Below are 10,644 nucleotides of genomic sequence, written 5' to 3'. Positions count from 1 at the left end.
GGAAACAACATAATCAAATCTGTCAAAAAAGGATATAAAAGCTAGAGAAAAAAAGCAAAAAAAAATATGAACCTTTTATTCATGTTGTGTTATATTTGGATTTTATTAGAAACAACATAATAAAATTTGTCAAAAGGGATACAAAAGCTAGAGCAAAAAGAGCAAAAAAATATGAAGTATATCATGGGGATCCGTGCCTATAAACTTGGTATAAACCACACAGTGTATAAAAAAGCTCACCTTTGCCTCCATGGTGATCCCTACAGCATGCAACATGCACATATAATATAGGTCCCTATACTATACAACATGCACCATAGTGTGACAAGTAGGATCACATATTATTTTAATCCAATCACAAGCTTGGAGGGTGCCTCTGCATTCCTTAGCATGCAACATGCACCATAGAGTGTGATAAGTAGGATCAGATATGGAAGGAAGCATCCAACCATGTGACATGGACATATTGCAATGTTAATCATAATAATTGTTGGTGGTTAATTTTTGAAATGTTGGTCGTCATATTGCATGAAAGAGCAATCAAATAAATGTTGGTGCCTAATTTTTGAAATGTTGTATTGGAGATTAAATTTCAAATATAAAAAAGCAATCAAATAAATGAAGCAGAAAAAAATAGAGTCGTCACATGCACTGTTTTTTGTGGGTCTCTTTTATCTTTGGGGGTTGGGGGTTTCACATTCACCTTGCCAAGGCCGAACAAAATCTTGGTTTAGGTTTGGGCCCAATAAATCACTTTTTGTTTTCTTGCACTTGGTGTGTTCTTAAGAAACTGAAACTATCAAAAACTAACACCTACAAAGATTCACAGATTGAGTAAGTAAGTCCAAATAGATTCAGAGATTCACACATTCAAAGACAGAGTTTTAGCTTACACCACCATTAAGCATACGACCCACACATTAAGCATTTAAGATTAAGCTTACACCATAGTAATAACATCTCTTAACGAGAGACGGCCAGCAAGTAAGCAAGTCCTAGAGCAACTATAAAAAAATCCTAAAGATATCAGATTGGTCAGCTTCTTCAATCCAATCATCTGCTTCAAATTATTGTTCATCTTATTTAATTCCCCCTTCAGATCCGCATCCACCATTGTCAAAGAAACAGTGTGAGAGACCAAATTCTCCATGGCTGGCGACAGATTGAGCTCCCGGGTTGCGGCCCCCTTCAAATCAAGCGAGCCCTCCCGTTGAAGCCTCGTAACATAGTCATCTATCCATTCAAAATGATTGCATTTATCCTCGATCATAAACTAAATCATAGGAAAAAACAAAAAGAATTCAGATCAAGAATGAAGGAAATTAGAGCGAAATCATGAGATTTAACTTTCCCTCTCGCTTGCTTTCACTTTTCACAAAGTCACACCCATAGTTGCCATTCTTGCTCTCCTTCGACGTACACCGTCTCAATGGTGCGGTGTGTGGGCATTTAGGACATGGATCCATGGGCACTGGACCATACACGGGACACGAGGGATGGGAGGTTGAAGTGGAGCCGGACATCTCTCGTCCGTGGAGAATAAGAAATAGATGAGTGGTGGTCCCGTCGAGGTAGAAGAAGCAGAAGAAAGGGGAGGCTATGGTGGGAAGGGTGGTTGATCTGTCTCTGGCATGGAGAAGGAGGGTGCTCGCGGATTGCCAACCGATTGAATGACGCGGATGCCCAATTGATCGAGCGACGTGGATCGCCAACCGATCCAACAGCGAGGAGCGTGCCAACAGAATTCCTTCTAGAAGAACCTATCAGACGGTTGTAATTTAGTGCTAGGGTATGATCGGATGGCTGCAGTGAGACGTTGTGGTTTGGAGAGATGCTGAGGGGCCGATCGAACGATGCAGATGGCCAACTGATCGAGCGACGCGGATCGCCAACCGATCCAACGGCGAGGAGCGTGCCAATGGAATTCCTTCTAGAAGAACCAATCAGATGGCTGTAATTTGGCGCTAGGGTATGATCAGACGGTTGAAGTGCGACGCTAGGGTTTGGATAGATGATGTGGGAATTAGAGTCGGTCAACTAGATTATCTTAGATTTGATGTAACATCCCAAATTTTGGAATGATAATATAATTATTATATTGTTTGTTTGTTTACTTGAGTGATTGAAACTTGAGTGAAATTTGAAACTTTTCAAAAACTTTTGAATGAGAGGGAATAAAATGACTTTCCCCTTCTCCCGTAAATTCAAATTCAGCCAGTTGAAAGCAATGAGAGAAGATGACATGACTTCTTCAACTATAAAGAATTTGAATGGAGTTTGCATTTGAATTCTTTCAAATTTTTCTTTTGCATTTCTATTTGTTTTCTTCGTGCAAGAAGTGCCGGGAAATAATTTCTTGCAAGCAAGAAAGAGAGGAGGAATATGACCCTCTAAAATGACCAGGGGCACTTTTGATATATTTTGGGCCAAGGAAAACACAAACCTTGTGGAGAAAATAATTTCAAAAAGAAAATAAAGCCTTAGGGGTTTTTCTGAAAAAACATTTTTTAAAAAGTTTTTATTTTGGTTTTGGAAAAATGATAATCAATTAGGAAATATTTTTCTGATCGATTTCGTATATAATACCCCATATAAATTATTTTTATTTTGTTTCCTTTTATTTCCTTCACTTGCTGTTTAAAAATAAATTGGGAGATTTTTTTGGGCCAGATCCCCCCATCGCTCGGAGCCAGATCGCTGGCCAACCATCACGAGCACGCCCCCCCCCCCCCCACGCACCCCTTTCTTTCCCTTTTTTCTTTTCCTTCTTTCCTTCCTTCTTCTTCCTCTTTCCTTTCTTCTCCGGTGAACCTTTCCTTCCAGTCAGCCATGGCGTGACTCCCCTGTTCGCCGGGATCCGATGGATTCCACCCCGATTCGGCCTCCCCCTTCCTCCCCTCAGCCCCCTGCCCCCTATATAAGCCGCCGCCCCCGAGCCCCCCCCACGGCCCCCTCCTCCCCACGCCACCCCTCGCCCCCACGAACCTCGCTGGAGCCAGGCTCCAGGAGAAACACCTCCTCGCCGCCCCGGCCACTACCGCCCGTCCCAGCACCAACCAACAGCACCCTCGCCTCCACCGCGTTCCATTTTTCCACCCAGCCCGAGCCCCTCTCCACTCCACGCCACCCCCCGCTGCTCGCCGGAGTTCGGCCGGCAACAGATACTTCCCGAGCTCATGTCGCCCGCCTCCGACCCTCCCTGCCGCCCTCAGAACTACGAGACGACGTCGGAGCTTCGCCGCGTTCCCCTGATACTCTCGCCGTTGCCGGAGGATCACCGGAGAACCAGCCGCACCAAACGTCACCTTTCTGCTCGCCCGAGTCAACCAACGTCGGCACCACCCCTGTGAGCTACACCCCCCATCTCTCTTAACCGTACGATTTAAACTCAACGATCCAGATTAGAACAAGTTACCTCTTCGGTCTTTAGACAAAAACCGAACCGGTTTTTCTCCACTTATTAGTTAGCCGGAGTTTTTACTTACATAGAGGCCGTTTGCTAGAAAGCCCCGCAGCACACACCACCTAGGCCAACCAGAAGCTGCCACGTGTACCCTGTCCGATTAGAAATCAGTTTTTCTTTTTCTGTTTTAATTCCAAAACAGAGAAAGTTCCAATCTTGTTTTGATCATAACTTTTGATCCACAACTCCAATGAGGTTGATTCTTTTTCCAGTAGATCACAATTTATATGTAGTTTTCCAAAACATATTGTTTGCCTATGTTTGAAATTTGCATATTTGAATTAGACCAGATTTAGTTTAAACCTTGTTTTGCTTATTCTGGGAGTTTAAAATAGCTTTTAATTTAATTCTTTTTGCTACTGATCACTAGTGATATTATTTATCACTAGGTTTAATTTCAGAATTTTTAGGATTTTTGAACTTAGGGTTTTAAGCAAAACAGATTCTGTTTTAGCCTTTTTTGTTTTCTTGCTATTTCTTTTGTATTAATTGTTCTTAATTTGTTTTTTTGTAATTGTGACAAGTTACATTTTGTTTTCTGATATTTACCAGTAACTTTTCAACAACAACAAAATTTTATTTTATTTATTCTTATTTGTTTGCATGGAATCAATTCTAGTTCTCTAATAACTTGCAATTGGTTTCTCTACTGTTTCAAATCCCGTTTGGAAATACCTTCAAATAGTTTTGTGAAAAATACTTTATTTTATCTTAGTTCCCTGTTATTTAAGTATTTTATTTTCTGTTAGACGAAAACTATTTAGTGTTTGATGTAGTAGAAGACTCCCTAGTCTTATTTGAAGTTTCTTTCGGATTCTTATTCACTCTCTCTTTTGTTTTGATTGCTAGAAAGATTGCTAGTATGAGTGCTTATGTGAATGATATGTTTGTTATATAGATTTCATCGAAGAGTGACGAGTAGTCTATCAAGTTATTTCTCGAGAAATTCTTCTTCGTCAACATCGCCAGGCAAGTCATTTGATCATGTATCACCTATGTTTTATGCATCGTAGTTCTACCATCCTATGCCCAATTGCATGCTGAGTAGGTACTTGGAAATTATGGTTACATATTGTAGTATCATGTGGTAGGCACCCAACAACCCCGTTACTTGGCCCGGGACGACAAATTTCATATTGCTATGCTTGAGTAGACGGGATTCTGGTTGAGAGTTTATCACGAGTGATGCGAGAACAATTTAATAACCAAGACCGGTTAAGTCAAGACTTTTCAAGACCTCGTGATGCAATGCAACTCTGGGTGAAGGACGGTTGATCGGCTCCCTGGAGAAACCAGTGGATGACCCGGGATGCTGGAGACGGCCATGACATCTTGCGGAAAGCTTCACCCAGGCTCAAAGAGACAGACGGATATTTTCAAGACCCAAGGCTTACCTGCACAGCCACAAGTCATTATGGGCTCTGGCTTGGTTGGACAATGCGGCGACTCTGGACAGGCGGTGCTAGCAGATGTAGAAGAACGGTAGGATTGGATGGGCACCGACAGGGATTCGGAGGGACCCGTTGAAAGACCATGTTTTGATCATCCGGTCTTCAAACACCCTGAAGTGCGAGGACATACACGGAGGCGATCAAATCTTGTGGGGAACATGTGCAAAACTCTGCAGCGTACTCAAACCTAATCGATTAGCCGTGTCCACGGTCATGGACAACTTGAGCCAAAGGAACTGAAGTTATCTAAAATTATCAACACAAATAATAATATTGATGTGGGAAATATTGATAACCTGGGTATGAGAACTGGTTGGCAGAACCATCTCATTAACAACCAACAACGTAGTAATATTTTGCTTTTAGCCCCTCTCTTGTTGTAGGAGAAAATTTGCTTTACGCTAAAACTTACAACACCACCTACCATATATGCATATAGTATAGATGATATTTTACCCCCTCTCATATGTGACTTGCCGGCATATTCAATATGCTGACCTACACGGCTGCAACGTCTTATGTTGCAGATATTTTTCTTCGACGAGTAAGAGTACTATTCAGGGTTACGGTTTACACTGAACTTGCCGTTGGTGTTTATTGGGACTCCACTCCCTTGACTGCTTCCGCTGAGATATTTAAGGTATATATTAGTTTTACGCTTTTTCCATGTGATTGCACTTTGATATATACATTGATGTACTGTGTGTGCCAGCATACTGATCCAGGGATGGCACAGATACACAGAGGCTTGACTCGTTTTGAGTCGGGTCGCTACGAAAATGGTATCAGAGCACATGTTGATTGTAGGACGTGACCCTAGAAACTGGAAATTTCTTAGGATGGGATCTCTCTAAAATTTTATTTCCAAGAACATCCTTTACTTCTCATCCCTTCTGATTTCATCAAAATGTTCTCTCTCACCTCAAATAGTTAGACAATACCCTTACCCCTTTGACCACATGAAGGATCAACTGAGTCCCACTTCAAGGTAAAGAGGATTTCATCATGCATTTGAAGAATTGAAGCTGCGCCAATTGAAGACTCTCAAGACCCGAAGAATTCGAAGACCCTGAAGCGTTCGAATATTTATATGACCATTAGAAGTCCAAACCCATGTTATATACCCATGTTAGATACGATGATTTGTGAGCCGTCATTGGTGTGTGTTTTCTGACGGCCACAAATAAAACCTATTCTCAAAAAAATGTTTGTATTGTGTGTATCTCCCTCTCTCTCTTACCCATCTTATCCCCAAAACCTCAACCCTACCAGATGGGGTATGAAGCTGGACTTGTAGTCTCTGGACCAATGACCCAGCTGGAGGCTAAAATATGGATTGAGAACATGGACAACCACTTCGGGAACAATTTGATTTCAAGGAAGTATGAAGTGGCACATGCTCTTCAGTACTTTACCCAAAGTGCTGCTATCTGGTGGAAAATGCATCATGCCATACAAGGATTTAGTGGAGCAGAAACTTGGGACGAATTCAAGAAGACTCTGTTAAGATCCTGTCTTATTCAAAAGTGATATGAAAGCCCGATGAAGAAGCCTTGTGCATGCAAGATCTGTGGAGAAATAGGACACACCCAGGAAGAACACAATGATGGATGCACTCATTGTGAAGAGAATCACCCAGCGGAGCAATGCCCAACTAGTCAGGTGACTTGTTTCTTGTGTGAAGGAACCACCCACGACCCAGCCCAGTGTTACATTTACCCCAAGGTGCAACAAGTTGTCAAGCAGAAGAAAGAAGCAATGGAGGAAACTCTCAAGAAGAAGATTCTGGAAGAACATGTGACAAAGGAAAATATAGAAGACCCTGATGAACAAGGTCTGACCAGATTTTTCTCCAATGCATGTTACTCATGTGGAGAAGAAGGACATTATTCACAGGATTGCACAAAGGGAAGCCAGGAGTATCTGGGAAACTTCCTGACGGAAAAAGTGGAGTTTGATCCACTTGATATAGAAGAACTGGGCAGAACGCGGCAGTCCGGAAAGAAGAGAAAGTACCCTCGGAAGAGCCAAATCTCTGCAGATAAAGACCTGAGTCATATGAGATGTTTCAAGTGTATGGAATTTGGCCACTACAAAAACATGTGCTCAGGAAGGAAGTCGGAAACCCAAGGAGCAAAAGCAAACACTAAGAAGCCTCAAGACTTGTCAGAACTCATTGGCTTTCGTTGCAAGGAAGAAGGACATTATGCTAGTGATTGTCCACATGGGAAGAAAGCTAAAATGGAGTAGTTAAGTTTTGACAGTGGCAATAAGTGTAACCTGAAGCACTCTTGTTTTTCATGAGATTGTGGAGTTGAATTTTTGTAACAGAAGTCCCCGAGATTGTAATAACATCATGAATAAATGGAATTTATTGTCTCATGATTGCCTATGTTGAAAATGTATGCGTTGTTTCTCTTCAAACAAAGATCTGTGAACAATTATGAGGATATGAGAAAATATGGTCTATGCAGGCATGAGTATAATTCATTTAAATGTGGTGGTAATCGGTAAACCTACAGGATCCACTCAGTAGGAATGTACCATGCTTACCAAGGAGACACATACATTCCTCTGAGTACCTATTTTCTGACACATGTAGATGACAACCCTCTACGAGTCATTCCTTAAGGGACCAGAAACGATCATGACCCTGACTAGTGATCATGATTACCTAAAAATCCTGAAGGACATGATGAAGCACATTCATCTTGAAGGAGATGCAGTCTACAAAGGCTACCCGTTCATGAAAAATGGAGTGGAACTTTGGTATGTGGAAGTACACCTCCACCATGTGAAAGGAGTTTGTCCAAAGACTATGGGGCAATACTTTTTCATTTCACGTGTACCACGAGCAACCTTCTTTGATGCAGTTCGTGAAGCTACCATGGAAGCCATACGCCAGATTGGAGAAATACTTGAAGCAAGACACTGTCATACCCAGGAATACCTGAGTGAAGTGCATGCGGAGATGATGGAGATGAAGCTCATGGCCACCATGGGAAAGCAAAAGATGGATGATTTCAAGGAGCACCTCGGAAAGTTCCAGTGGGACTAAAGTATCTCCAAGGGAGACAAATGAATAAAGTTGGCACAAATGCTTGACCATACCGAACAATGTGGATGGCAGCATTTGTAATAAAGTTATTTTTGAATTGGAGTTTTGAGAAGAAATTAAGGATGTAATAAAGGATTGAATATGAAATGAATATGATTTATGGATGAACCGATACCTTTTTATGGTAAACACACCAATGGAAAAAAAATCCCACAGAGTGGAGTGTGTACCAAAAATAAGTCTGAGGATTATTTTTATATGATGGTTACCCCAAGAGTATGATGGAATGAAACACTACAGGATTTAAAGGCAAAGTAATTCCAAGTATGCATGCAACCCACAGACCCCGGGACTAATAAGGATCAAGTACTACCTTTTGGAGAAAGGAAACTTGGAAAAAAGCTATGATGGATCAGCAACGTTTTCTTAGGAGCATACGAAAACCTGGGAGTTGTGAAGATACGTTATATGTTTTGTTCAGCTTGCAGAACCAATTGATTATACGAACTTCATTCATGGACAAGAGAAATTCTGCAACGCTTGTGAGGATGCCCAAGTGTTAGAATGCGAGATTCGCTAAACCTTATACAGAGAAATGATTTGGGTGCGGAATGGATTGATCACCATAACGACTTACTCTTATCATTTATCTTGCTATTCGGAATGGTAAATCTGAGAAACTTACCCATAGTGAGAGACGACGCTCCTTGAAGCTTTTGTTTAAGCCTTAGAATGGTGTAATGAAAGCCCATGTACATGGCACTTGTTGTCACGCATAAGAAATTTTATGGTGAGGGTGAAACCAAGACCCCTCTCTCTGCAGGATAACCACAAATGGTATACCACCATGAGAATCATCGATAGGTTATTTAGAATTGACCACGAGACTGTCAGTTAAGAAGACCCAGTAATGGAAGAAGCTTATATCAACAGAAGAACCCTCGTTTTAATGGAAACGTTATGAATATAACGGAAGAGAATCACCAAACGAGTTAGTATGAAGACTGTGAGGAGTCATATGCCAAAACCCCAGAGGATTGTTGAAGTTTTAAGGGACCGGTAATCTTCATTTTAAGTGTGGTAGCATCCCACTTTGCCGGAGATTGGAATTGTTAGAAGACTTCCAAACCCTAACCTTTCTTTCTAGCCTCTTCGAATCTCGAGGACGAGATTCATTTTAAGTGTGGTAGGTTTGTAACATCCCAAATTTTGGAATGATAATATAATTATTATATTGTTTGTTTGTTTGCTTGAGTGATTGAAACTTGAGTGAAATTTGAAACTTTTCAAAAACTTTTGAATGAGAGGGAATAAAATGACTTTCCCCTTCTCCGGTAAATTCAAATTCAGCCAGTTAAAAGCAATGAGAGAAGATGACATGACTTCTTCAACTATAAAGAATTTGAATGGAGTTTGCATTTGAATTCTTTCAAATTTTTCTTTTGCATTTCTATTTTTTTTCTTCGTGCAAGAAGTGTCACGAAATAATTTCTTGCAAGCGAGAAAGAGAGGAGGAATATGACCCTCCAAAATGACCAGGGGCACTTTTGATATATTTTGGGCCAAGGAAAACACAAACCTTGTGGAGAAAATAATTTCAAAAAGAAAATAAAGCCTTAGGGGTTTTTCTGAAAAAACATTTTTAAAAAAGTTTTTATTTTGGTTTTGTAAAAATGATAATCAATTAGGAAATATTTTTCTGATTAATTTGGTATATAATACACCATATAAATTATTTTTATTTTTTTTCCTTTTATTTCCTTCTCTTGTTGTTTTAAAAAAATCGGGAGATTTTTTTTGGGCCAGATCCCCCCATCGCTGGGAGCCAGATCGCTGGCCAACCGTCACGAGCATGCCCCCCCCCCCCACACACCCCTTTCTTTCCTTTTTTTTCTTTTCCTTCTTTCCTTCCTTCTTCTTCCTCTTTCCTTTCTTCTCCCGTGAACCTTTCCTTCCAGTCAGCCATGGCGTGACTCCCCTGTTCACCGGGATCCGATGGATTCCAGCCCGATTCGGCCTCCCCCTTCCTTCCCTCGGCCCCCCTGCCCCCTATATAAGCCGCCGCCCCCGAGCCTTCCCTCGGCCCCCTCCTCCCCACGCCACCCCTCGCCCCCAGGAACCTCGCTGGAGCCAGGCTCCAGGAGAAACACCTCCTCGCCGCCCCGGCCACTACCGCCCCTCCCCGCACCAACCAACGCCACCAACAGCACCCTCGCCTCCACCGCGTTCCATTTTTTCACCCAGCCCGAGCCCCTCACCGCTCCACATCACCCCCCGCTACTCGCCGGAGTTCGGCCGGCAACAGAGACTTCCCGAGCTCCTGTCGCCCGCCTCCGACCCTCCCTGCCGCCCTCAGAACTACGAGACGACGCCGGAGCTTCGCTGCGTTCCCCTGATACTCTCGCCGTCGCCGGAGGATCACCGGAGCACCAGCCGCACCAACCGTCACCTTCCTGCTCGCCGGAGTCAAGCCAACGTCGGCAGCACCCGTGTGAGCTACACCCCCCATCTCTCTTAACCGTACAATTTAAACTCAACGATGCAGATTAGAACAAGTTACCTCTTCGGTCTTTAGACAAAAACCGAACCGATTTTTCTCCACTTATTAGTTAGCCGGAGTTTTTACTTACATAGCGGCCATTTGCTAGAAAGCCCCGCAGCACACACCACCT

This window comes from Hordeum vulgare, chromosome 4H (genome assembly GCF_904849725.1).
Source record: "Hordeum vulgare subsp. vulgare chromosome 4H, MorexV3_pseudomolecules_assembly, whole genome shotgun sequence".
In the NCBI taxonomy this organism is placed as follows: domain Eukaryota; kingdom Viridiplantae; phylum Streptophyta; class Magnoliopsida; order Poales; family Poaceae; genus Hordeum; species Hordeum vulgare.
Note: the sequence above shows the minus strand (reverse complement) of the source record.